A 27177-nucleotide genomic window follows, 5' to 3' on the forward strand; every position below is an offset into this window, starting at 1 on the left:
ATATATTGAATCATTAAAAAGTGACCTGGAAAGAGCTCTGACCAATAAGGACACTAGATCAGATAGTCCTTGACCAACCTCACCATATCCCTTTTCGAGGCATCTGACTATGCATGAAACGGTAGTTGAGACACAGAAGGAAAAAGCTCTAAGCAGAAGCAATAAGGTAGCAGCAGCATCTAGAATAAAGAAGAAACCAAGCAGGAAACAGGAGAACAGGGACAGGAGCCATCAGTAGAAGCAGCAGGAAGTAGCAGGGGCAAGGACTGAGATGAACTGTGTCCAGAGAATGGAGGAGCAACTCGGGTAGGAAGCAATAGATGGCCTCCTATGGATGGGGGGGAGGGGGTGACCCCTGGAGTTGGGTCTGTGCACTAGAGCTGGCACAGTATTCTAAATGGCAAAGAGCCAGGGTTCAGTTGCACAAAGCCTGAATATACAGCCCAGGATGCTTTCATGTGCCTTTTCTTTTTTTTTTTTTTTTTTAAGTAGGCTCCATGCCCAGTGTGAAGCCCAACACGGGACTTGAACTCATGACCGTGAAATCAAGACCTGAGCTGATATCAAGAGTTGGACACGCAACTGACTGAGCCACCGGGTGCCCCTGTTCTTGTGCCTCTTATCTGTGGTTCTGAACACCAAATTCCTATTTCCTGTGGTAAGTTGGGGATGCTTTTGTTTCCTTTGGCCTAAAAGATGAAGGCACCAACACCAGGAGGGGGGTGGCAAGGAGCAGACCTCTGGAGTAGTGAAGAAGTGAATGTGGCAACCACAGCAAGGTGGTGACCGGTGAGAACCTTCTTCCTTTTGGTTGCAGGACAGCCTAGCGACTGGGAGTATATGCTGTGGAGCCAGATAGCCTGCATGTGAATTTGTCTTTGTTGCAGGATTTGGGGCAAATTTCTAGGCCTCAAATTTTTTTTTTTAAAGGTTTTACTTAGGGATCCCTGGGTGGCTCAGTGGTTTAGTGCCTGCCTTTGGCCCAGGGCCTGATCCTGGAGACCCAGGATCAAGTCCCACGTCAGGCTCCCTGCATGGAGCCTGCTTCTCCCTCTGCCTGTGTCTCTGCCTCTCTCTCTCTCTGCATCTCATGAATAAATAAAATTAAAAAAAAAGGTTTTATTTATTTATTTGAGAGTGAGCGAGTGAGCAGGAGTAGGGCTGAGAGGGGCAGAGCGAGAGGGAGAAGCAGACCCTACGCTGAACAGGGAGCTCCGAGATCATGACCTGAGCCCAAGGCAGACACCTAACCGACTTAGCCACCCACGTGCCCCACTAGGCCTCGACTCTATCTGTATGTGAGATACATTGGCTTCCTATGGCTGTTGTAACAAATTGCCACAAACTTGGTGGCTTAAGACAACAGGAATTCACTCTCACATAAATCTAGAGCTCAGATGTCTGAAATCAGTTTCACTGGGCCAAAATCCGGAATCAAGATATTGGCCGGGCTCTTCTCTTTCCAAATACCCCAGGATAGAATCTGTTCATCGCCTCGTCCAGCTGCTGGTGTTTGCCAGTATTTCTCAGCTGTGGCTACATCATCCTACTCTCTGCTTCTCTGGCCACGTTCCCTTTCCTTCTTCTGCCTGTGGCAAATCTCCCTCTGCCTCCCTCTTACAAGGATACATGTGATTGAATTTAGGGTTCACCTGGATAATACAGGTGGCTCAGATAACCTTAATTTAGTTACATCTTGTGCCGAATAAGGTGATACTCTGACACCGACTAGTGCACTAGAATAAAACTCTGGGGCTGACCACCAGGAGTTAGCACAAACTCACAGTTAAAAGGCATGATCCCCAACAAAACTGCCTTGACTTCAGAAGCCACCCAAACTTCAGCCATCCCCAGGCCACTCCCACTTATGCCAACTGGCTACAAAGTTGAGGGTTCCCACACCCCCATCTGGTTTGAAATTTTGGTAGAATGACTCACATAATTCAGGAAAGTTCTATACTTACAATTATAGTTTTATCATAGATAATACCAGTCGGGACAAGCCAAAGAGCCACAGAAGTTGGGAGGGCCTCAAATGCAGAGTTTCCATGCCCTCTACCTGCAAAATCAAGGCATATCAGCTCCTGGCACATCAATGTTTGCTAGCCAGGAAGCTCTACCAAGCTTCAGAGTCCAGAGTTTTTCCTGGAGCTTTGTTATATAAGCACGATTGATTAAATCATGAGCCATTGGTTGACCACCAATCATTGATTGAACTCAATGTCCTTCCCATGTCCTTTCCTCTTTTCCCTCCCTAGAGGTCAGGATAACATCATGTGGGTATGTCATTGTGGTTTTGATTTGTATTTCTCTAATGACCAGTGATGCATGATGTTGAACATATTTTCATGTGCTTATCGGTCATTTGTGTATATTCTTGGGAGAAATACCCATTCAAATTCTTTGCTCAACTTTTGATTGAGCTTTATGTCTTTTTATTTTTGTATTTTTTAATGATTTTATTTTATTTATTCATGAGAGACACAGAGCGAGAGAGAGAGGCAGAGACACAGGCAGAGGGAGGAGCAAGCTCCATGCAGGGAGCCCAATGTGGGACTCGATCCCGGGTCTCCAGGATCACACCCTGGGCTGCAGGCAGTGCTAAACTGCTGTGCCACCAGGGCTGCCCGCTTTAAGTCTTTTTAATTATTGAGTTCTAAGAGTTCTTTATGTATTCTGGACAAGTCCCTTATCAGATATGTGATTTTGCAAATATTTTCCTCCCCTTTTATAAGTATTTTCTCTCGGACAGCCTGGGTGGCACAGCGGTTTAGTGTCGCCTTTGGCCCAGGGCGTGATCCTGGGGACTCAGGATTGAGTCCTGTATCAGGCTCCCTGCTTCTCCCTATGCCTGTGTCTCTGCCTCTCTCTCTGTTTCATGAGTAAATAAATAAAATCTTAAAAAAAAAGAAAGATTTTCTCTCATTTTGCTTTTTTGGTGGTATTGTGTACAACACAAACACTTAAATTTTGAGGTAGCCCAACTTACCTGTTTTTTTTCTTTCGTCAGTTGTACTTTCGATATCACATCTAGGAAATCACTGCTTACCCCGAGGTCACAAAGATTTTACTCCTATTTTTCTTCAAGGAGTTTTATAATTTTAGTTCTTATACTTAAGTCTATGATCTATTTTGAGTTCATTTTTGTGGATAGTGTGAACTAGAGGTCCAACTTCATTTTTTTGCATGTGGGTATCCAGTTGTGTTTGGAGCACTTATTAAAAATTAGTATGTTTTGGGGGTGCCTGGTTGGCTCAGTTGGTTAAGTGTCTGCCTTCAGCTTGAATCTTAATCCCAGGATCCTGGAATTGAGCCCTACAATGTTGCTGGGGCTCCCTGCTCAGCAGGAAGCCTACTTCTCCCATTAGCTGTAGAGCTCCCCCTGCTTGTCCTCTCTCTGTCAAACAAACAAACAAAAATAAATAAATAAAATCTTTTTGAAAAATTAGTATGTTTTTGAACCAGGTGTTGAACAGTTCCAGAGTGCTGGATACAAGCAGAAGATTTTCCTGCCACGTTTCATGATGATTCTGAATTTTAAAATTTGCTCTGATCTCTTAAAAAAAAAAAAAAAGTTGGGGGGACGCCTGGGTGGCTCAGCAGTCTGCCTTCGCTCAGAGCGTGATCCCAGACTCCCAGACTGATCCCAGATCCCAGACTGATCCCACATTAGGCTCCCAGCATGGAGCCTGCTTCTCCCTCTGCCTGTGTCTCTGCCTCTCTCCGTGTGTCTCTCATGAATACATAAATAAAATCTTTAGAAAAAAAAATTGCTCTGATCTGGGAAATGTAAACCAAAATTTTCCTTGTCTTGCTGTAGGTAAAATAATCAATGATCTCTTACATTTTTTGACTTCATGAAATTGTTCTAGTCAAATCTTCAGTGTCTCACCTTCACAGGGTGTATTGTCAGGAAGTCTAATAACCGTGGTTAATTGTCACAAACAGCAGAACGCGAGAATTCCACTAGATATTAATCAGGGTTGTCCATTGCAACAGTAGGTGCCAAAAATGGCTAACTCGGGAAGAAAATGAATTTATCAGAAGGATATTATATAGCTTATAGATAAGAAGGGAAAACTGGAGAAGCAGCCTGGGAAAAGGAACAGAAAGCCAATAGTCTAGCTTTAAAAAGGCTGGACAGCATTGACCATTTCTCTCACCACTGGACATTGGTTGCTTCCAGAATCTTGACATCATTGCTGCAGTCTTTAATAATCTCAAATTGAGGGCACCTGGGTGGCTCAGTGGTTGAGTGTCTGCCTTCGGCTCATGTCCTGGTCCTGTGGTCCTGGGATCGAGTCCCATATCAGGCTCCCCACAGGGAGCCTGCTTCTCCCTCCGCCTGTGTCTCTGCCTCTGTGTCTCTCCTGAATAAATAAATAAAATCTTAAAAAAAAAAAAATCTCAAATTGAGTCTTTACAAGACTCCATTGTCCCAGGCATGAGCATCTATTGGCCAAACCTTGGCTATTGCCCATGACCTATATGGTAGAAGATACGGAAGGTGAATACTTGTCTTCCCTCATATTTTTATAACACAAGTTACTCTTCTCTCTCCCACTGAGACCAACAAATGGAACCACTCCTCAAAATAAGAAGGTATGAGATGGCTAGAAAAACAATAAGGTATATTACAGAAATAAATAATAATAAAAACAACAGTCAATATTAATTGAGAGCTATGTATGTACAAGTTTTATGTGAATTAATGCAGTTAATCCTTACAACAGCCCTACAAGGCATGTCCCATTATTAACCTATGTGGTAGGCTAAGTAATGCCCCCCAAAGATACCCATTTCCTAATCCCCAGAACCTTTGAGTATGGAAAAAAAGTGAATATTACTTATTGTATAATGAATAATTTGACTGGGGTTTCCCAGCTGGTTCAAACAGTAGACCATGTACCTCAGGGCTGTAAGTTTAAGCCTCATGTTGGGCGTAGAGCTTACATTAAAAAAAAAAAAAAAAATTAGGAGAGCCTGGCTGGTCAGTTGGTTAAGCGGCTGCCTTCAACTCAGGTCACGATCCTAGGGTCCTGGGATAGAGCCCCACATTGTTGTCGGGTCCCTGCTTAGTGGGGAGTCTGCTTCTGCCTCTCCCTCTGCTGCTCCCTCTGCTTGTGCTCTCTCTCTCTCTCTCAAATAAATAAATAAAATATTTAAAAAATGGAGTGGGCTTTGTTATGTCAATTGTATATCAACAAGCTGTCAGAAAATTTTATTAATACATGATAAAATTGCTATGGAAGATAAATCTGACTTCACCATGAAGGTAGTAGATCTGTGGCTGCCAGCCATTCCAGACTCACATGGTCACATTTTTTTTCCTCCAGAAAGGAAAAGAGCATTTTCCTCCCAAATTTGCTTTGAAAAATCTTAGGGAAAACATTGACTAACCTGTCTTGCGTTATACTCTCATCCTGTTTCCCTGGAAGACCACATGTCTATGATCAGGAGAGAGGAGTCTACAGGGAGTCTGAAAACAAGATTATGCTGCCTTAAAGAATATAGGCAGAGTAAATTGCAGAAATTGCTTAGAGAATTTTGGCAGAATCCAAGAGGAAATCTAGGAGCTTGAATTTCAAGAGTTTACCACCAAGAAGCAGCAAGTACACAGTTTGATCAGACTTCTTTGTTTGCTTTGAGGAGTTTCAGTAGAGATACAAGATTTAGGGGATTAATTAAGGCAATAACTGTATGGGCGTCTGGGTGGCTCAATGGGTCAAGCATCTGACTTTTGTTTTCAGCAGAGATCATGATCTCAGGATCCTGGGATGGAGCCCCACCATGGGCTCTGTACTCAGGATGGAGCCTGCTTTACTTTCTCCCTCTGTTCCTCCCTCTCTCCCTTTCTCTGTCTCTCTCTCAAATCAGTCAACCAATGAATCAATCAAATCTTTTTTTAAATGATTTTATTTATTTATTCATAGAGACACACACAGAGAGAGAGAGGCAGAGGCACAGGCAGAGGGAGAAGCAGACTCCATGCAGAGAGCCCGACGATGTGGGACTCGATCCAGGGTCCCCAGGATCAAACCCTGGGCTGCAGGCGGCGCTAAACCGCTGCGCCACCGGGGCTGCCCGAATCAATCAAATCTTAAAAAAAAAAAAAAAAAAAAAAAAAGGAAGGCAGTAACTGTGGACTTAATAGCTAATAGAACTGTGAGGCAAATTCAGACCCAACATGCTGGCCAATGAAGAGCTTGGAAAAACATAGAGGAAGGAATTCAAAGCTATAGACACTATATACATATATGCACACAGGGACAGATAGATAGAGATAGACACATAGATATGCAAACTATTTACATTAATTACTTTTTGGAAATTCCCTCTTTAGGGAGACTTTCAGTTTTTACTATTTTTATTTTTGTGGCATTTAAATATTTTGCAATATTTTATAAGAAATAAACAAAAGAAAGATTTTTAAAAAGATTTTATTTATTTATTTATTTATTTATTTATTTATTTATTTATTTTAGAGAGAGAGAATGTTCTAGCAGGGGGAGAGGCAGAGGGAGAGGCAGAGAATCTCAAGCAGACTCCATGCTGAGGTGCCGAGCCTGATGTGGGACTCCACCCCGAGACCCTGAGATCATGACATGAGCAGAAATCAAGAGTTAGATGCTCAACCAACTGAGCCAACCAGGCTCCCCAAAAGAAATATTTTTTAAAAAACAAAATCTGTGTGAAAAAGAAATGGGGTTCTCATTGTCATCAGACTGTCCTTATCTGGTGTTGGGTTCCCCAGGACTTTTTCTCTCTCACCAGCTATTAAAAGTAGACTGGAGGAGAAATAAGAATTAGAAAAAGAAAAAGAAAGCTTCATGCACTGTGGGTGGGAATGCAAACTGGTGCAGGTACTATAGAGAACAGTATGGAGGTTCCTCAAAAAATTAAATATAGAAATACCATACATGGCAGCCCGGTGGGTCAGCGGTTTAGTACTACCTTCGGCCCAGGGTGTTATCCTGGAGACCCGGGATCCAGTCCCACGTCGGGATCCCTGCATGGAGCCTGCTTCTCCCTCTGCCTGTGTCTCTGCCTCTCTCTGTGTGTCTCTCATGAAAAAATAAATAAAATATTTAAAAAAAAGAAGTGCCATATAATCCAGCAACTCGACTATTGGTTATTTACCCAAAGAAAACAAAATCACTAATTCGAAAAGATATATATATCCCTATGTTTATGACAGCATCATTTACAATGGCCCAGATAGGCAAGCAACTCAAGCGTCCATCCACAGATGAATGGGTAAAGAAGATGGGACATATATATAGATACAATGGAATCTTACTCAGCTATAAAAATAATAATGAAATCTTGCCACTTGTGAGAACACAAATGGCCCTAGAGGGTATGTTGCTAAAGAAAATAAGTCAAAGACAAACACCATATGATTTCACCTACATGTGGAAACTAAAAGAACAAAGCAAATGAACACACACACACACACACACACACACAAAACAAACAGAAAGAGACTCATAAATACAGAGAAGAAACTGGTGGTTACCAGAGTGGGGGAAGGTTGGGGGAAGTAGATAAAGAGGATAAAGAGGTACAAACTTCCAGGTATGAAATAAGTAAGTCACAGGGATATGAAGTATGGCATAGGGAATGTAATCAAGAACAGTGTAATAGTTGTGCATGGCAACAGGAGGTAACTATACTTATTGTGGTAAACATCCCATAACTATACAAGTTGAATCACTATATTGTACACTTGAAACTAATAAAGCCATTATGTGTCAAGTATGTTTCACTTAAAAAATGAAATTTAAAAAAGTAGACCGGAGAAAAACAGTGTGCACTTTCTGCCCCAAGTATGTGAAACAAAAAGGGAGGGTTATACAGGCACAGACACACGGATTATCATTGGAATGATAAACAGGAAGCTGGTGAAAATCAATGATTCTTGGGAGGAAAAGGAAGGTGAGATTTGGAAGATAAAGGCAGGTAAGAGACTTGCATTTCTCTTTTCTTTCTTTCTTTTTAAAAAGATTTTATTTATTTATTTCTGAGAGACACAGACACAGGCAGAGGGAGAAGCAGGCTCCATGCAGGGAGCCCAATGTGAGACTTGATCCTGGGTCTCCAGGATCAGGCCCTGGGCTGAAGGGGGTGCTAAACCACTGAGCCACCCGGGCTGCCCGGGATTTGCTTTTCATTGTCTACCGGTGATGGTGTTTGAATTTTTTTTTTTTTACCATGCAAATGAATTACCTATTAAAATTATTTTTTATTTTTTAAAATAAATTTTTAAAAAAGCATTCAGGGACTCCTGGGTGGCTCAGCAGTTGAGTACCTGCCTTTGGCTCAGGACATGATCCCAGGGTCCTGGGATCGAGTCCTGCATTGGGCTCCCTGCCTGCTTCTCCCTCTGCCTATGTCTCTGCCTCTCTCTCTCTGTGTCTCATGAATAAATAAATAAAATCTAAAAAAAAAAAAAAAAAAGCATTCAGAGTTTGAATAAAAGGGAAGGGGTAGTAATCTGAGGCTAGGGGGGTAGATAGCATGCTCGGCATCTGCACCAAGCCCCACTATCCAACCTGCCTACACTGCAGAGGCTAGGAAGTTAAAACTACAGTTCCAAGATCTTCTTGGAGCTTAGTCTCCGGATGCGTTTTAAGTTCCCCAGTCAGATACATGGGAGGGGGCTTGAATCTGAAACTGAATTTCTCTCTGGGAGAAATGAGGCAGCATGTGAGCATTTAGGATGTCACGGTTCTGGAACCAACAGCTCTGACACTGGTTTCTTTTCTCCCAGATCGTGTCTAAAGGGGTGCGTTCTTGGAGCCAACAGTTGGGACAGTGGCTTCCTAATTTCCTAATTTTCCCATGAGGAAGAAGTAACAATTTTCTTGGCGATAATATGTACCTGACTTAAATAGACCCTCATTCAATCACTGGCTCTAAGTACAGGTCATGACAATTTGTGAGCTTTGTTGGCAGCAGGCTCTGTGGGGGAACTAGAACCAGTCCAAAGTTGATTTTAATCCTTCGTTTAATTCAGAAGTCTTAATTTCATTAACTTAATTCTTAAATTGATCTTAATTCCCTGACAGGGGTGGTCTTGAAGTGGGTAAATAGTGGACATTTGACATTTCCTTTGGGGACTTGGCATTGGAACTCCTGTCCTGCATTTAGGAAATTAATTCAGGTTATTAATCTGAGATATAGGGCCTATCATCCTCTACAAAAGGTAAAAGTGCTAGGTGTTCCCGTTGCCACATCCCTTGGCACGTGGATAGTGCTGTGCCGGTCACGTACCCCCACCTCGAAGCTAGCTGGAGAAACTGGCTTCAGGAAGATTGTTTCCTGGACACGCAGTGGCCATAGGGGTGGTGGCCAGCCAGTACTTAGCCCAGCTGCGTGTCCAGAGCTCCGCAGCAACAGCAGTGGTGTCCTTACCACCAGATCCGTCCTAGAACTTGATTTTGGCTGCTTTCGTTGCATAACCCAGAATGTGATTCTTCTCCTCAGCCCTCTCTTAATTCTACTAGCTACTGAATCTCCTTCAAATAAATTGCTTTTCTGCTTTAAAAGACCCAGAGTTGGTTTTTGTTGCTTGCAATTTGGAATTCTGATGGTTCTCCAGGCACCTGGGTGGCTCAGTGGTTGAGCGTCTGCCTTTGGCTCAGGTCATGATGCCAGGTTCCAGGATGGCAGAGAGCCTACTTCTCCCTCTGCCTGTGTCTCTACCTCTCTCTCTCTCTGGGTCTCTCATGAATAAATAAATGAAATCTTCAAAAAAAAAAAAAAAAAAGAAGAAGAAGAAGACTAATTCTCTCTCTTGGGTAGGACTTTCGCAGCAAGATTTTCAGTTTAAGGAACTCACTTTGTATTGACAGAAGTATGGCAATAAGTGACAAATGGATACACTTGTGCTATCAGATTAGGACATTTCAAAAAAAAGATTAGGACATTTCAGATGTATACGACACAAAATATGACACATTATTTATTTACTTAAAAAAATTTAAAAATATTTTAAAGTGGAGTTGACACAATGTTATATTAGTTTCTTTTTTATTTTTTATTTATTTTTGTTATATTAGTTTCAATGTTACACTAGTTACATAGTGATTTGACAAGTTTATTGGTTATGCTGTGTTTATTCCTTTTGCTGTGCTCACTACAAGTCTCCTTACCATCTGCTGCCACACGCTATTACAATACCATTGACTATATTCTCTATGCTATATTAGGTTTTACTTTTATAAGATCCTTATAAGGACACCTGGGTGGCTCAGTCGGTTAAGTATCTGCCTTTGGTTCGGGTCATGATCCTGGAGTCCCAGAATCCAGCCTCTGTGAACTGAGCTCCTGGATGGAACCCCTGGACTAAGCCCCTTGTCCTTGCTCAGCAGGGAGTCTGCTTCTCCCTCAACCCCTCCCCCCCCCCCACTTATGAGCTCTCTCTCTCTCACTCTCTCTCAAATAAATAAATTTTAAAATCTTTAAAAAAGAGAGATCCCAATAAAAAAGCTTTTAAAAAATAGATTTATGTATTCATTTGAGGGGGTTGAGAAGGGGCAGAGGGAGAGAATCTTCAAGCAGATTCCTCAGGGAGCTCCGAGCCCATTGCAGGGTCAATCCCACAACCCTGAGATTGTGACCTGAGCTGAAGCCAAGAGTCAGAGGCTTAACCAACTGAGCCACCCAGGTGCCCCTAAAAAAATGCTTTTTTTTTTTTGTAAGATTTTATTTATTTATTCATGAGAGACAGAAAGAGAGAGAGGCAGAGACACAGGCAGAGGGAGAGGCAGGCTCCATGCAGGGACCCCGATGTGGGACTTGATCCTGGGACTCTAGGATCACGCCCTGGGCCGAAGGCAGGTGCTAAACTGCCGAGCCACTCAGGGATCCCCCCAAAATGCTTTTTTGTATGTGTTTCTATGTATGTAGGCATCCATCTATCAATCATACATTTAGAATCATAGTAGATTCCTGGTAAATCAAAGCTCTTTTAAAAAATATATGTAGGGACCCCTGGGTGGCTCAGTGGTTGAGCACCTGCCTTCGGCTTAGGACTTGATCCTAGAGTTCCAGGATTGAGTCCCACATTGGGCTCCCTGCATGGAGCCTGCTTCTCCCTCTGCCTGTGTCTCTGCCTCTCCATCTCTCATGAATAAATAAATAAAATCTTTAAAAAAAGTATATTTTATTATTTTTTTTCATTTTAAATAAGCTCCACACCCAGCATAGGACTTGAACTTACAACCCCAAGATCAAGAGTCCTATGTTCTATCCACTGAGCCAGCCAGCCACCTCAAAGCTCTTTTCAACTCATAGTAACCCTCTTTTATCTCTGATAACTTTGTTAACTTAAATTCTATTTTCTGTGATACTGCTATATCAACTTTCTTTTGCTTAGTTTGACCATGTGTTTTTACACGCTTTAACAAAAATCTTGTGGAGGCGCTGGGCTGGCTCAGTTCGTGGAGCATGTGACTCTTGATCTTGAAGTTGTGATTTCGAGCCCCATGTTGAGTGTAGAATTATGTAAAAACAAAATCTTTAAAAAAACTTAAGAAAAACTTTTATATACTTTAAACTTATATAATATTATATGTCAATTATATTTCAATAATAAAACCCCCCAACCTTTCCTACTTTCTTAATTTGGAGGTATGTCTTCTTTAAATAGATTTGTCCATTTAGCCTTAGTTTCCTCCTGTTTCCTCCTAGGGATCTCTTAGATATCAGCCAAAGTTAGTCATGCACTAAAAATATATATATATATATTTTTACATTTTATCTATTTTTTGGGTTCTGCTGTACTGGGCTTTCTACGAACAGTTACTACGTCTTTTTTCATAAACAGAATACCTTTTCAAAAATTCATATTTTACATATTTTAGACATATAATGCTAAATCCCAGAAGGAAAGCTACTTTATTGGGATACTCACATTTGCAGTTTAGCACATTTCAGGAGAGATTTCAGCATTTGGGAAACATATTCCAGGGAATCGGGAAAAATATAATGAGTAAGTTTATGCAGTCTAGATTATATTGCTTCCTGTTGAGTGGCCTGACACTCCGGTGCCTCGAGCTATGCCACAGACTGCACACCTCTGGGGACTCATCAGTAGTTGTACTACCGACTATGGATCACAATCCAGACAAGAAGCTTGGTGGCCCGAAGCTACAGAGATATGTCCTGACACCTGCTGGTGGCTGAGGGAGCCTTCACCTGCTAAAGGTGGGAATTGTTGCTGCTTCTGAGTTCAAAAGTTCAATAAACACTTACTATTTCATACTTCTGTGCAAATTTTGGCATCATTGCAGGGATACAAAGATGACACAGTAGGTTACTGCTCTTGAAGAATTCATAATCTCAGGGCATGCCCTTTAGAGGGGCAAGAGAAAGACACATATGCCGATAATTTAAATACTTTGTGGTAGGTGTTAGGATGTGTGTGAGATAGTAAAAAATATATACTGGGCTCTCCCAAGTTCCTGGCACAGAGCTCCTAAAACCCTTGTAAATTCCTAAGGGATAAGAGCACTAGAAGCATCTTTTGTTCTACTGAGGTGGCTCTGGGTGGGCTTCTGGGTGTCTCCTGGGTGGAGCTGGTCATCAGAAAGACCAAGCCTCTATCTGAAGCTTGGAATTTTCAGCCCTGCCCCTTCCCATATTTTCAGAGAGGGGAAGGGATTAGAAATGGAGTTGGTAATTGATCATGCCTATGTGAGGAAGCCTCCATAAAATCCCAATAGTATGGGGTTCAGAGAACATCCAGGTCTGTAAACCATCCATGAATTGGGAGGGTAACGCAACCCTTCTGTTTCCATGGGTACAGAGCTCCTGTGCTCAAGACTCTCCCAGACTTTACCCAATGTATCTCTTCATCTGGGTATTGATTTGTCTCCTTTATCATACCCTTAACTAACCTAGTAATGATATTTCCCTGAGTGAGCCACTCTACTAAATCAATTAAACCAGAGGAGAGGGATGTGAGAACGTCTTAGCCATGGCAGAGAGCTGTTGTGGATAACCTGGGTACTTACTACTGGCGATGGGCATCTCAAGTGGGTGACAGTCTTGTGGGACTGAGCCCTTAATCTGTGGGATCCCATGCTATCTCCACGTAGGCAGCGTCATATTTGAGTTAAGGTGTACGACACCCAGCTGATCATATCACAGAGAATTGCTTGATGGGTAAAAACCTCCACACATTTGGTGACCAGAAGTGTCAGAAGTGAAGAGTTGTATGTGAGGGAAAGACTGCCCCCTCCCCCCCCCCCCCCCCCCCCCCCCCCCCCCCGCCCCATGTGGTAGGCTCACAGTGCAGGAAGGTTAGTTTACTTTGCATCTCCATCCAAGGAACTCTCTGTAGCTCCCAGATTTACTGCTTTTTATTTCAACTATAGGCCGAGACACAGTAGTCTTTCTGCCCCCAATGCAAATTTTTAGGAAGGGGAAACGAATTGCTTCCTCCTCCCCTTTAGTCAAATGTGTTTTCTGGTCCAATTGCTAGGACCAATGTTGGTCACTGAGTATGTATATATGACAGCCAAAGTTCCAAGGAATGGTGTGGGTACAAGCAGTTCTCAGAGAAATGGTATTGTGATGGGCCGGCAGGCTACTTGGCCCTTGGCCCTTGTCTTTCTGAAACACTCAAACATAAATCAGTCCTGCCACCGTCTTTGAGCAGCTAAAGCTGTTGGAGGAAAAAAAAAAAACCAAAAAACCCAAAAAACCCCACACAAACATTCGTGGGAATTTCAAATGGAACATCCAAGTGGGAAGAAGTCCCCTGGGCTTCCTGAGGGTGGTTGGTCAGGGAGGGATGGTGCTAGGTGGGGTAGCCTTGCAAAGACTGATCAGATGGCCCCAAAGAGTTAACATGAGCTTCGTGAAGTCACCAAGTTCAGGGGCAGGCTCTGAATTTTGCAAGCTGAGAAACGTGCGCTTAATATCTCAGAACTGAGGGGCAACGGGCTGGCTCAGTCCTAGAGCATAGGACCCTTGATCTCAAGGTTGTGGGTTTGAGCCCCACATCAGGTACAGAGGTTACTTTAAAATCTTAAAAAAAAAAAAAAGAGATTCTCAGAAGTGCGATTTTGTAGGTACCGATTCACATTAACAAGGGTCACAAGCCACTGGCGTACAAATCCTAAATGCAAATGTATAATGTATAACAATTATTTAAGGGCATGTGGGCCCCTCCGGGGCCTAGTGCAATGGGAATTACTTCCAAAACGCATTGCATGAATAATCAGAAACTGGTAAACCTGTTTCACCAGGGACCAAGGTAGGAGCAGTTTGGTAGAGAGAACCCAGGGGGCTTGTGACGAAATCTGAGGGTCACCAAATCACTCCACTCTGGTGGCCAGTGCCAGGCCTGGCGGGGTGACAGAGAGACCACCCTGCAGGGGGGCGGGGTGGGGGCTATCCCCAGGGGGCTGGGCCCGGAGGGACCTGGCAGGAAGGTAGGACTGGGAGGAGGGGCCACAGAGGACGACCTGCGACTGTCCCAGGTCCCCGGCTCAGACCCAGGCAGGACTCCTTCATCCAGGGCAGCCCCGCACCGGGCCTGGGCCTGCCGGGCGGGGTGCGGGCGGGGTGCGGGGGGAGGGGACTCCAGCAGGCTCCCTCCCCGTGGGCCGGGCGCCGGGACCTGCCGGGACGATTTCAGCCTGGGGAGGGGCCGGAGGAGCGGCGGGAGCGCAGGGCGCGGGCGGCCAGGAAGGCGGGGGCCCGGGCGCGGGGCCTCTGCAGGTGAGCGGGGGACCCGCCGAGGGGCGCCCTGGGGCGGGGGGGCGGGCAGCCGGCCTGCCGAGGGACACTCTTCCGGAACAACCCCCGGGAGGGCGGCTGGGGATCCCGCAACTTTCATTTTACAAGTAGCAGGCGGACGGGACGGGCGTGGGGCCGGCGCAGCCCCAGGGGCGCGGGGCTCCTGATCCGGGGGTCCTGAGTTCGAGCCCCAGGGTGGGCATAGAGGTCACTGAAATAAATAGACAATTAAACGGTAAAAATAAATAAAAGTTGCATGTTGAGTCAGGAGTGGGGGGCTATCTGGCTTCTCTCCTCCCCCCACCCCCCAGCTCCCCAGGACAGGGTGTGTGTGTGGGGGGGGACGACCAGGTGATGCCATCCTCCTTCCCAGCCCTGGTCAATCACTGGCCTTCTGTCTCTACATCACACTTGCCACAATAACCAACCCCCCTCCCCACCTTTGTCCCCCAACTCCTGTCCCTCCAGCCTGAGCCAGTTCTGCGCCCCTGTGTCGAGGCACCGGCCCTGGAGACCTCAGCCCGGGAAGACAGTCTCTGGGCCCCTCCCCCCGGGGTTTCGTTTCCTCCTTCCTGCTGTGGGTGTCTGAGGGATTTCTATTATTCACTTGCTTATTCATCACTCTCAGAGCATATACCTGCCCTCCCGGGGAGGGGGGCACACAGGCTCCTCCTGGGAATAGGAAAACTGACATTTATTTCACACACATTTAATAATGATAGGCTGGTGGGCAGGGGGGGCCTAGGGTGAGATTATCTTGGAGACACTTGGATTCGGGTCCCATCTCTTTTCTGTTCACTTCCCGAGGCCTGGTAAAGTGGTATTGTTAGGAAGATGCCAAGAGCCAAGGCCCCAAGCCCTCCCCCACCCTCCCTCCCCCCCCCCCAGGGTGGGGCCTCAACAAACACCAGGCTCTTCCCTTCTTGGGCCCCCTTCCTGCCATGCCACCTCCCCCTCCCTATGGGCCGGTAAAGATCTATAAGACAGCCCCTGGTCTTGAAAGCACTTAGGCAAGCTTGGAAATCCAGAATGGGTAGTGAAGGGAGAGGTGGAGAAGGGAGAGGGAGGCTCAGTAGGCGTGGGGGTGGCACTGGATGGGGAAGGTGACTCCTGTGGGTCTCAGATAAGAACCTGGGACCAGGGCTGGGACCCCAGTGGAGGGAGATGCAGTTCTCAGCAGGCTCTGAATTTGCACTCACACTGAGCAAGTGATGGCAATTACCAATTTCTAAAACCAAGTCTGCCTGGCCCCAGGCTAAGGGCTTTTAAACCCCTTATCTCCTTGAATCTCAACCTGTTATGGTATTATTGTTAGCCCCAATTTACAGATGAGGAAATGAAGATCCAGACAGGCTAGGGGATTGCCTGAGGTCACTGGGCTAGTAAGTCCTGGATCCAGAGTTCAAGCCTAGATCAGACTCCAGGCTCTATGCTCTCGGTTCAACTTCTTGCTGTCTTTCCAGCTCCTGTTGATCAGAAAGATCAAAAGGACGGCATCATTCTCCCAGCTTCCTAGACACGGGCTTCTCTCTTCTCCTACATCTACTCTGGGCCCCTTCATCCCAGTGGGGAGGAGCACAAGCCTTCCCAATTCATTAATCCATTCATTCATTCATCCATCATTTATTCAATCAAGTGCTCTATTGGTCGCAAGAGGGCAGGGGCCATGTCTGTTCACAATTGTGTAACCAGCACCTTGTAGACCCGTGTAGCTGTGGAGGAGATGCTGATCATACAAAGAAGACATGGTACCTTAGGAGCAGAGGCTGCAGAGGGAACTAGGAGAAGCATTTAATTCCACCATGGCTCCTTCGTTCCCTACTGTATGCAGGGCCCAGCCAATGGCAGGCTCATGGTAGATGCTTATAAGGCTTTGCTGAGGAAGTGCTTAGGACAGTCTTGAAGCAGGTATTAGAAGTTCACCGGGAGAGGGGCCCCTGGGTGGCTCGATTGGTGAAGCGTCCAACTCTTGTTTCTGCTCAGGTCATGATCTGAGGGTTGTGGGATCGGGCCCCTCATTGGGCTCTGTGCTCAGTATGGAATCTGCTGGAGAGTCTCTCCCTTTGCTCCTACCTCCAGCTTGCTCTCTCTCTCTCTCAAACAAATTAATAAAATCTTAAAACAAACAAACAAACAAACAAACAAACAGAAGGGGCCCCTGGGTGGCTCAGTCGGTTAAACATTTGCCTTCGGCTCAGGTCGTGAATCCTGGGATCGAGCCCCATGTCAGGCTCCCTGCTCAGTGGAGAGCCTACTTCTCCTTTTCCCTCTGCCCCTCCCCTTGCTTGTGCTTGCTCCTTCTATCTCAAATAAATAAATAAAATCTTAAAAAATAATAATTAGAAAAGAAATTCACCAGGAGAACAAATTGAGGAGGGAAGATATTCTAGCAGAGAGAGATGCTCCTGGAAAGGCCTAGCGGAGGGTGGGAGCTGGAATTGCTAGGGGCTCAAAATGGCTTAAGTGTAGAATGTCTATGGAAGAATGATGGATAAATAGGCAGGGCTCAGGCCATGGGCCTTGTTAAGGAACCTAGATTTTACACCAAGGGTATTGGGTAACTATTGAAGGGATTTAGCAAAAGGAGGACTGGTATTTCAGAAGTGTGGCTGATGCATGGGGGTCAGGGAAATGGCACTCAGGTCTCTAGGCCTGACAGGATTCCTCTCTGCTTAAGGAAATGAGCCTTCTTTAGGACCTGGGTTAGGACTTCCTTTTAAGGACATAATAATGGTTCCCAAAGGGCTTCCTAGGTTGTCTTGAGTCCTGATCCACTGTGTTTTGTCCTCAGCTGTGTGCTGGGTTGCAGCCAATCTCTTCTTTCTAGAAGTACTGATATTTACAAATGATTTACATTTGTATAATCTGGGGCAAATTCTGGGGTTTACCGCTTGCTGATCTGTGCTTTGTATGTAAAGGAGAGAGTGGGTGGGGCACCAGGAATTATGTTGGGCTGTGAATGTGTCCTGGGAGTTTGTGTTGAATATGGAACTAGGGGTACGTGGACGTGGATAGCTTTCAGAGAATCAGTTTCCAGACCCTCAGATTCTACAGGTATTCTTTCCTGAAAGGAAACTGCTTTATTGGATTTTTTTTTTTTTTTTTAGATTTTGGTGTTTTGTTATTATATATATATATATTTTTTAATGATTTTATTTATTTATTCATGAGAAACACAGAGAGAGAGGCAGAGAGAGAAGCAGGCTCCATGCAGGGAGCCCGATGTGGGACTCGATCCCAGATCCTGGGGTCATGCCCTGAGCCAAAGGCAGACGCTCAATCGCTGAGCCACCCAGGCGTCCCGTGTTTTGTTATTATTACTATTTTTTAAGTAGGCTCCATGGCCAGCATGGAGCCCAATGTGGGACTTGAACTCACAACCCTGACATCAAGACCTGAGCTGAAATCAAGAGTCAGACACTTAACCTCTTTTTTTTTTTTTTTTTTTTTTGACACTTAACCTCTTAAGCCACCCAGGTCCCCCAGGCTGGATTCTTTTAAGCTCTCCTTGTGAACTCTTTCTTTCTTGCTTTCTTACTTTCTGGCTTTCTTGCTTGCTTTTTCCCTTGCTTTCTTTCAGTGGGCTTCATGCCCAATGTGGGGCTTGAACTCAAGACCTTGAGACTGAGGGTTGCATGTTCCACTGCTGAGCCTGCCTGGAGACCCTAACTCGGCTTTGTTTCCCTTCTCGAGCTTTACTAGATTTGTCCTGAATCTTTTTTTTTTTTTTTTATAAATTTCAGGATTTATTTATTTATTTAATTTTTTTTTTTAAGATTTTATTTATTTATTCGTAGAGATGCAGAGAGAGAGAGAGAGAGAGGCAGAGACACAGGCAGAGGGAGAAGCAGGCTCCACGCAGAGAGCCTGACGCGGGACTCGATCCAGGGTCTCCAGATCACGCCCCGGGCTGCAGGCGGCACTAAACCGCTGCACCACCGGGGCTGCCCTGTCCTGAATCTTTTTATGGTGCATTGCTCGGGGCTATAAAACCAGAATGACATTTGGAGAATGCTTTGTTCCTTAGGGATTAGATAAAATAAACTGAAAGGGTGGTACCTCAATGTAGGCTCTTAGAATTTACTTTTCATTTTATTTTATTGTTATTTTTAAAGTAAGCTCTACACCCAATGTGGGGCTTGAACTCATGACACTGACATTGAGAGTCACATGCTCCCAACTGAGCCAGCTAGGTGCCCCAGTAACCAGAGGTTTAATAGGTTGCCCAAGGCCACAGAGCTATTAAGTGGTAGAATCAGGACTTTAATTCCAGAGCCTCCTTTCTAGAATTTGTACCCTTAACCGTTATGCTACTCTACTTTGAATTGAAGTGCCTTAGCTCTTTTATCTGTGTATTGTAGAATTAATTGGGACTTCAGTTGATTGTTGTGTGGATACAGATAAATTCATTTATAGAAATTTTTTTATTTTTTATTTTATTTATTTATTTTTTTAATAGAAATTTTTAAAAATGAAGATAGATTTTCTTACAGACAGAAAATTATTCTGGTTTGGCTAATTGGTTTGACGGTGAGGATTGGCTTTGACAATTGGATTACATGGCAGACATATTCCAAACACTGAACAAGCTACATCTGGAGCTCCAAGGTTTAGATGAAAACCTATCTGAAAGCATGTTTCTAATAAGACAACACCAGAAAGTTCTGTCTTGGAACCTATTTTAACTTTTGAAAAATTTTAGTCATTATCGTAAAACGTGTGAGAGGGCCATGGCTTTTTCAAAATCTAATGGGGATTTGTGAGCAAAACCATGTGAAGACTTCTGGCATGTGGCTCGTGTACACATCACTGGCCATGTGCCTCAGGTGGGGATGAGCCCCCCCCCCGATCAGGTGAGCTGAAGTGACTTGTCCACGGGTTAGCAGAAGCCCAAGTGAAGCAAGATTAGGCATTTCTGACTGCTGTGATTTCTATCACCCATACTTCCTTCTTCATTCCTTGATGGTTTATTCGGCAAACATTTCCTGAGCACCTACAGATAGAGTAAAAAAATACACATTTTCTACTTTTGCTGGAATTTATATTCTGGTAGAAAAGACAATGAATAAACACATCCGATTTTTTTTAGATAGTGACAAATGCTGGGAGCAAATGAGCAGGAGAATGTGCTAGAATATAAGGGGCGGGCAGAGGGGTGGGTCAGGGAAGACTTCTCAGGGAGGTACTCTGTTATAAAGGAGCCTTGTGTATATATATGCTAAAGTGTGTGGGAGGGGTGGAGGAGAGATATTTAGGTCAAGGGAACAGCAAATGCAAAGACCCTGAGGCTGGAGAGAGCTTGGGGTGTTCTTGGGATAGAGAGAACTCATGGATAACAACACGGAGATTTCTTTAAAAATTAAAAAATGGAAATAGCGTACAATCCAGTAATTCTACTTCTGGGTATTCACTTGAGAAAACAAAGACACATTCAAAAAGAGGCATGCATCCCTATGTTTATTGTAGCATTATTTACAATAGCCATGATACGGAAGCTACCTAAGTGTCCATCAGCAGATGAATGGGTAAAGATGTGGTATATATATATATATATATATATATATATATATATATATATATATAAATAAATGGACCACTACTCAGCCATAAAAAAGAGAAGGAAATCTTGCCATCTGTAACAACGTGGACGGACCTAGAGGGTATTATGCTAGTGAAATAAGTCAGACAGAAAGACAACTACCATATGACTTCACGTATATGTGGAATCTAAAAAGCAAAGCAAATGCATAAATAAAAATAGAAACAGACTCATAGGTGAAGTGAGTGAAGGGGGATAAGGGGTATCAACTTCCACTTATAAAATAAATAAGTCACAGGGATAAAAAGTACGACATAGGGAATATAGTCAATAGTACTATTATAATGTTGTATGGTGATAGATGGTCCCTACACCTATTATGGTGAGCATTTTGTAATGTAAATAATTGTTGAATCATTATATTGTATGCCTGAAACTAATGTAGTACTGTATGTCAACTATACTTCAACTAAGAAATACATGTATTTGTATATAAAAGCAAGAACAGAGATATTGGGAGGGAGTGGTAAAATTCCACCAAGAAAGCAAGAACTAGGTCATATAGGACCTTACCAGCCCCAGTAAGGATCCTGTGTTCATCTCGAAGACAGTGAGAAACCATTGAGAGGTTTTAAGCTGAGTTGCTATACTCTGATTTATGGTTGTATTTGTTCGTTGTGGAGGGAGACAGGAGTGGAAACCAAGATGGAAAAGATTTCAGGTAGGACACCGGGGGTCTCCTCTATGGAGGGGTACTGAGATGAATAATGTTAATGGGAATGCAGAATGGTGTGGGATGCCGTCTGTCTTCTGGTTCTGATGAGGTATGTTGGTAACTCTTGCTGTATTAACAAATCACTCTAAAATGTGGCAGCTTAAAACAACAATCGTTTTATTTTATCGTGATTCTGTGGGTCTGGCATTTGGGCAGAGTTCAGCTGAGCGGTTCTTCTGCTCTGTGAGCTGTCAGCTGGGGTCAGCGGCTTGGCTGTCTACAGTTAATGGATGAGCTGGGCTGTACAGTCTAAGAAGGCTTCATTTAGGGGCACCTGGGTGGCTCAGTGAGTTGAGCGTTGGACTCTTGGTTTCCTTTTTTTATTTTTTTATTTTTTTTTTATTTTTTAAATTAATTTATTTATTATAGTCAGAGAGAGAGAGGCAGAGAGAGAAGCAGGCTCCATGCACCGGGAGCCTGATGTGGGATTCGATCCCGGGTCTCCAGGATCGCGCCCTGGGCCAAAGGCAGGCGCTAAACCGCTGCGCCACCCAGGGATCCCATGGACTCTTGGTTTCCACTCAGGTCATGATCTCAGGGTCATGAGAGCCCACCCCGAGTGGGGCTCTGCTCAGTGGGGAGTCGGCTTGGAGAGTCTCTTCCTCTCCTTCTGCCCCTTTCCCTACTCACACGTGCACATGTTGGCTCTCGCTCAAATAAATCTTAAAAAAAAAAAAAGGGAAAAGAAGCCTCCACTTACATACAGGTCTGGCACTTCCGTGCTCCTCTACGTGGCCTCTCTCTCCATATGAATAGATTGGGGCTTCATCATAGCATGCTAGCTTCAGGGTAATAAACTTTCTTTTAAAATTTATTATTTATTTATTTAATTTATTTATTTCACGACTTTTCTTTTTTTTTGTCTTTCACAAGAACTTTATATTTATTTATTTATTTATTTATTTATTTATTTATTTATGTATTCATGATACACACATAGAGAGAGAGAGAGAGGCAGAGACACAGGCAGAGGGAGAAGCAGGCTCCATGCCAGGAGTCCGACACAGGACTCGATCCCAGGACTCCAGGATCGCACCCTGGGTCAAAGGCAGGCGCTAAACCGCTGAGCCACCCAGGGATCCCCTATTTTTTATTTAAACTCAATTAATTAGCATATAATATATTATTAGTTTCAGAGATAGAGTTCAGTGATGAATCAGTCTTTTATAATACCTGTGCCCATTACATCACAGGCCCTCCAACTTTCTTATTTATTTATTTAAATTAATTAATCAATCAATCAATCAATTAATTATTTAAAGATTTTATTTATTTATTCATGAGAGACACAGAGAGAGAGGCAGAGACAGGCAGAGAGAGGAGCTGGCTCCCTGCGGGGAGCCCGATGTGGGACTCAATCCCAGGACCCCAGGATCATGACCTGAGCTGAAGGCAGACGCTCAACCGCTGAACCACCCAGGAGTCCCCCCTATTTATTTATTTTAAAAGCAAGCTCTGTGCCCAGGGTGAGGCTTGCACTTATGACCTCAAGATCAAGAGTTGCATGCTCTACTGACTGAGCCAGCGAGGTGCCCCAGTCTTCAACCTTCTTATGGTCTTAAGTGCCCAAGAAGAACAAGAGTGGGGTTGCTAATCTTTCAAGGCCTGGCCTTGGAATGTACTACTTCTGCTAGGTATTATTGGTCAGAACCTGTCACAGGGCTAGCCCAGATCCAAGGGCAGGAGAAACAAACCCCACCTGTTAGTGGGAGGAATGGCAAATAATATACTTATACTCCATCATTAATCTGTCACACTAGGCTTCTGGGAACTGATTAACCACAATCATCCTGATGGTGCTGACTCACTTATAAATCTAAATCGCAATATACCATGTTGGCACTATTTATAGATCTTTATTCCTCACTGGATAGGGAGGACCTGGGAACAGGAGGTGTTTCGGTTTTGTTTTGTTTTTTCCTTATGTTTCCAGAACCCAACATATATAAGGCATTCAGGGAATGCTTTTGCAGCGAATGCACACATCACATAAGAATTCATTGCTTATCAAGCCACAGTATACCTTAAGGGGCCCCCGAGGACTGTCAAAAAGGCATGCAGATTCCTGGGCAAGACCCCAGTCCAGACCCTCTGAATCTAAATCTCCAGGGTAGAGGTTTTTAGTTTAGGCTGCACATTAAAATATACCAGTACTCAGGCCCCAGCTCCAGAGGCTCTGATGCCACTGATGAGCTGGACTCCTAAGCCCAGACAGTCGTATTTGTATACAATCTCAGATAATTCTGACGTGTAGTCCAGGTTAGGAACTACTGCCAGAGGACTAGAATCGGCCATCTTCACCTGACGTCCCCAGATGTTTCTGATGTAGGTGGTCCAGGAGAGGTGACTGTCCTCAGTTTGCCCAGGACTATCCTGATTTTAGCACCCCAAGTCTCACATCCCAGGAAATCCCTACTCCCACACAAACTGGCTCAGTTGGTCGCTATCAATGGGCCACTATTCAAGAAACATTGTAGATGAGGCAGTGAAAGCCCTCTTAAAGAATAACTACAGATGTCTAATGAAAGCAATGATTTTCCCTCCTTACTTAAGGGACCCACATGGTCGTACCATGCTATCAAGCAGAGTCAGCTCCTCGAATGAAGGCGGAGATGGCTCAGGGTCAATGTTTTCCTTCAGCCCCGTACCCTGATGTACTTGGTTAACGTGGCTTATTTTATTTTATTTTATTTTATTTTATTTTATTTTATTTTATTTTATTTTATTATTTTTTTTTATTTCATTTCATTTCATTTCTTTTTTTTTTAATTTTATTTATTTATTTATTTATGATAGTCACACAGAGAGAGAGAGAGAGAGGCAGAGACATAGGCAGAGGGAGAGGGAGAAGCAGGCTCCATGCACTGGGAGCCCGACGTGGGATTTGATCCCGGGTCTCCAGGATCGCCCCCTGGGCCAAAGGCAGGCGCTAAACCGCTGCGCCACCCAGGGATCCCTCATTTCATTTCATTTCATTTCATTTCATTTCATTTCATTTCATTTCATTTCATTTCATTTTTTTAACCTGGTTTAATAGGGTGTCCATCCCTGGTGATTTTTCCAGACTGTATTCCTTAGTGTACATGAGGCAGCTTTGAAAGCCTGACCACAATCAGCAAGGATGTTGTGTTGAGGACAGTATGAGATGCAGGATGAAGTTCTTGTGTCTCTACACCAGTGTGTATTATTACTACTGTTACTTAAATTGTAATAAGGTACAAAGACATGTGTCCTATCTTAGCTCTGGGGGAAGCAGTGTGGTTAGTGGAGAGCCCAGGATCTCCAGATGCCTCAGAAAAATGGGTTTGGGTCTCAGCTTCGGTGTGGCTAGGTAGGCACATGAGCACGGGGACCTCTTTTGCTTTAGTTGTTCATCTGTAAAATGGGCATAGTAATGACATCATTCTTCCCAGGGCAGCCAGGAAGACCCATTGAAATAGTAGAGGTAAAAGTGGCTGTTGACTGAGAAGGGGAGGCATTGTGATTTTGTGGACTGGGGGAGACACAAACAAATTATTCTGCTGAGAGAGGCCTTGCTGAGGACCAAGGCCCTGGCTCCCCCACCCTGAACCACAGCCACAGTTGTGTGGGATTCCAAGGAAGAAGTTTCACACATAGTGGGCATGCACAGACCTCAGGAAGCACAGTGTCTCTACCTTAGTTGCCCTCACAGTGAGTGCAAGTTTGCTTTGCTTTAGGAATAAGAAAAACTTTTGGAAAAGGGGGTTTGTGAGGGCATTTCTGTTTTGTTTTGTGTTTAAATCGCTTGCGTATTTGTTCCTAGTGTATCCTCAGAGAGGTAGCAAAAAGAAAACAACCACAGCCACAAACCCATAATATTGAAAAGCCGGTTCTTAATTTCTGTAGCTAAAAAAGCACTCTTTCAGGCTATAACCGCAGAGATGGCTGCAGGCCTCTGGAACTGGGCATAATGATGGTCTGCAGTGTGATGAAGGAGGCTGTTAATCTCCGTGGCCCAGAAGCCCAATCTGTGGCCTCTCCAATTACCAAGGTTGCCTGGCAACACCACCAAAAGCCTCCCCACCAGGCCCGGCTGGGCAAAAGTTGGGTACACCCAGCCCAGCCTGCCGCCCAGCCTCCTGGGCTCCCAGGCCACATCAAGGCTGGACTCAGCCTTGGCAGGGGCCCCGCCTGGTACCAATGAATGGGTGGGGCCAGCGGTTTAAAGAAACAATTCAGATATTTAAAAACCTACTCATTTGAATGCAAGTAGGAAAGCGGCACAAACTAATGATCAAAAGTCTCTTCTGCCAGAGAGGAGTTGTCCTAAGGTGGGTGGCCTTGCCTGTGCTCTCCTAGGGGAGGTGAAGAAGGTGAAGGTGAGCCGGACTTAGACATTTGGGTTTTCAGAGAGGCAAATCCTTTTCCTTTCCTGGGTGCCTGTTTCTCTCTTGACTCCCGTGGGCAGCAGTGGGAATGGTGGGGATTCCCAGCCCCAGACTCGGGCCCATGACCTGCCCCTTCTACAGCTGTCATTTGGAAACTCCCAGGCTCTGGTCTGGGTCTGTGTGTGGGGGAGTTGGAGGAAGATGAAGGAGATTAGGGGAGAGGGAAGGATGGATGCGAATAGTCAACATGAAGGTGTGCACTTCTTTAACACTTGGTGTGCAGAAACCAGAGGGCAGAGGCTCACACCGTGTCTGGAGTCAGACGCCCGGGGCTCCTGGCCCAGCCCTCCCATCACTGGTGGGATTACCTTGATTAAGGTACTTGGAAGCCTGCGTTTCCTTAACTACCCAATGAGGATGTTATAATCTTTTTTTAATTTAATTTTATTTTTAAAAATATTTTATTCGTGAGAGGCACCCAGAGAGAGGCAGAGACCCAGGCAGAGGGAGAAACAGGCTCCCCATGGGGAAATCCTGATGCAGGACTCGATCTTGGGACCCCGGTGTCATAACCTGAGCCGAAGTCAGGTGCTCAACCACTGAGCCACCCAGACGCCCCTCTTATTTTATTTTTTTATTTTCATTTCTGGTTATTATCCTATTTTATGAGGTTGTGAAAATTAATGAGGAGATTGCTCCTCAAAGGCTTAGCATAGAATCTGGCAGGTAGGAAGTACTCACCATTACGGTAAATCTTATTATTTCATTTGTTTCTTACAATAATTCTATAGGATACTGAAGGGAGAAGGGGGGGGGGTCTGCTTTATAGCCGAGGAAACTGAGACACAGGGAAATTAAGGGGTGTGCTGGGAGCAGAACTCGGGTCTTCACGGTGCCCAGCAAAAAGGCAGGTGACAAGCCCTGTTGTAACCATTGCAGAGTGATGGCCTTGGGGGTCTCCTCTGAGGGCTCCGTGACAGCAGAGGATGGGGTGGGGAGGGGGGTGCAGAGGAACAGAGCGGTGGAGGGTACTTTTCAACACAAAGTGTTATAAGGCTCTTGGTTAATGTGGTCTTCGTAGAATTCCCCTCTCCTTCCTTCCAGTATTCTTTTAAATAAACTCTATTTTGGAATAATTTTAGATTTACAGAAAAGTCGCAGAGAGTTTATTTACCTTTTACCCAGACGCTAGGATTTTCCGAACACCTCCTGTGTGCCAGGAACTTTCTGGGCACAAGGAATCCAGCAATAAAAGTGCCTCTGGTTTCCACTGGAAGATCACAGAGTCTGTGAGAGGAGTGGGCCCCCAGAGCCCCTAGTTTATGGTTCTCCATGTCACTTGTCAGAGACCTGCTACATCTATTAAATTAGTTTTTTCAGGGGTACTCGGGTGGCTCAGCAGTTGAGCGTCTGCCTTCAGCTCAGGTCATGATCCCCGGGTCCTGGGATCGAGTCCCACGTCGGGCTCTCTGCATGGGGCCTGCTTCTCCCTCTGCCTGTGTCTCTGCCTCTCTGTGTCTCTCAGGAATAGATAATTAAATCTTTAAATATTTTATTTATTTATTCATGAGAGAGAGAGGCAGAGACACAGGCAGAGGGAGAAGCAGGCCCCATGCAGGGAGCCCGACGTGGAACTCGATCCCGGGTCTCCAGGATCAGGCCCTGGGCCAAAGGCAGCCTGAAACTGCTGAACCACCGGGGCTGCCCTAAATAAAATCTTAAAAAAAAAAAAGAGTTTTTTCAGGAGTGGGGCCCAGGAG

The 27177-nt window shown here is 44.6% G+C and overlaps 1 protein-coding gene and 1 long non-coding RNA gene across 4 annotated transcripts in view; one reads left to right on the forward strand and one right to left on the reverse strand.

Moving 5' to 3' along the window:
* The first annotated feature begins 14610 nt into the window (after positions 1 to 14610).
* The window catches only part of RHBDL2 (rhomboid like 2), a 49108-nt gene continuing 36541 nt past the window's right edge, over positions 14611 to 27177 (forward strand). For 2 of the 3 annotated variants that reach the window (XM_077844677.1, XM_077844680.1), the window contains exon 1: positions 14611 to 14736. The gene's annotated coding sequence lies outside the window, so the exon portion shown is untranslated. Of the gene's footprint in view, positions 14737 to 25228; positions 25361 to 27177 lie in introns of those variants that run through there. The other variant, XM_077844679.1, reaches the window with a different exon arrangement.
* LOC144281837 (uncharacterized) overlaps positions 19234 to 27177 on the reverse strand; it is a 54427-nt gene continuing 46483 nt past the window's right edge. Inside the window, exon 6 of the long non-coding RNA XR_013350218.1 lies at positions 19234 to 19747. This is a non-coding gene — a long non-coding RNA (uncharacterized LOC144281837). The remainder of the gene's footprint in view (positions 19748 to 27177) is intronic.

The sequence above is a fragment of the Canis aureus genome, chromosome 13, assembly GCF_053574225.1.
Source record: "Canis aureus isolate CA01 chromosome 13, VMU_Caureus_v.1.0, whole genome shotgun sequence".
In the NCBI taxonomy this organism is placed as follows: Eukaryota; Metazoa; Chordata; class Mammalia; order Carnivora; family Canidae; genus Canis; species Canis aureus.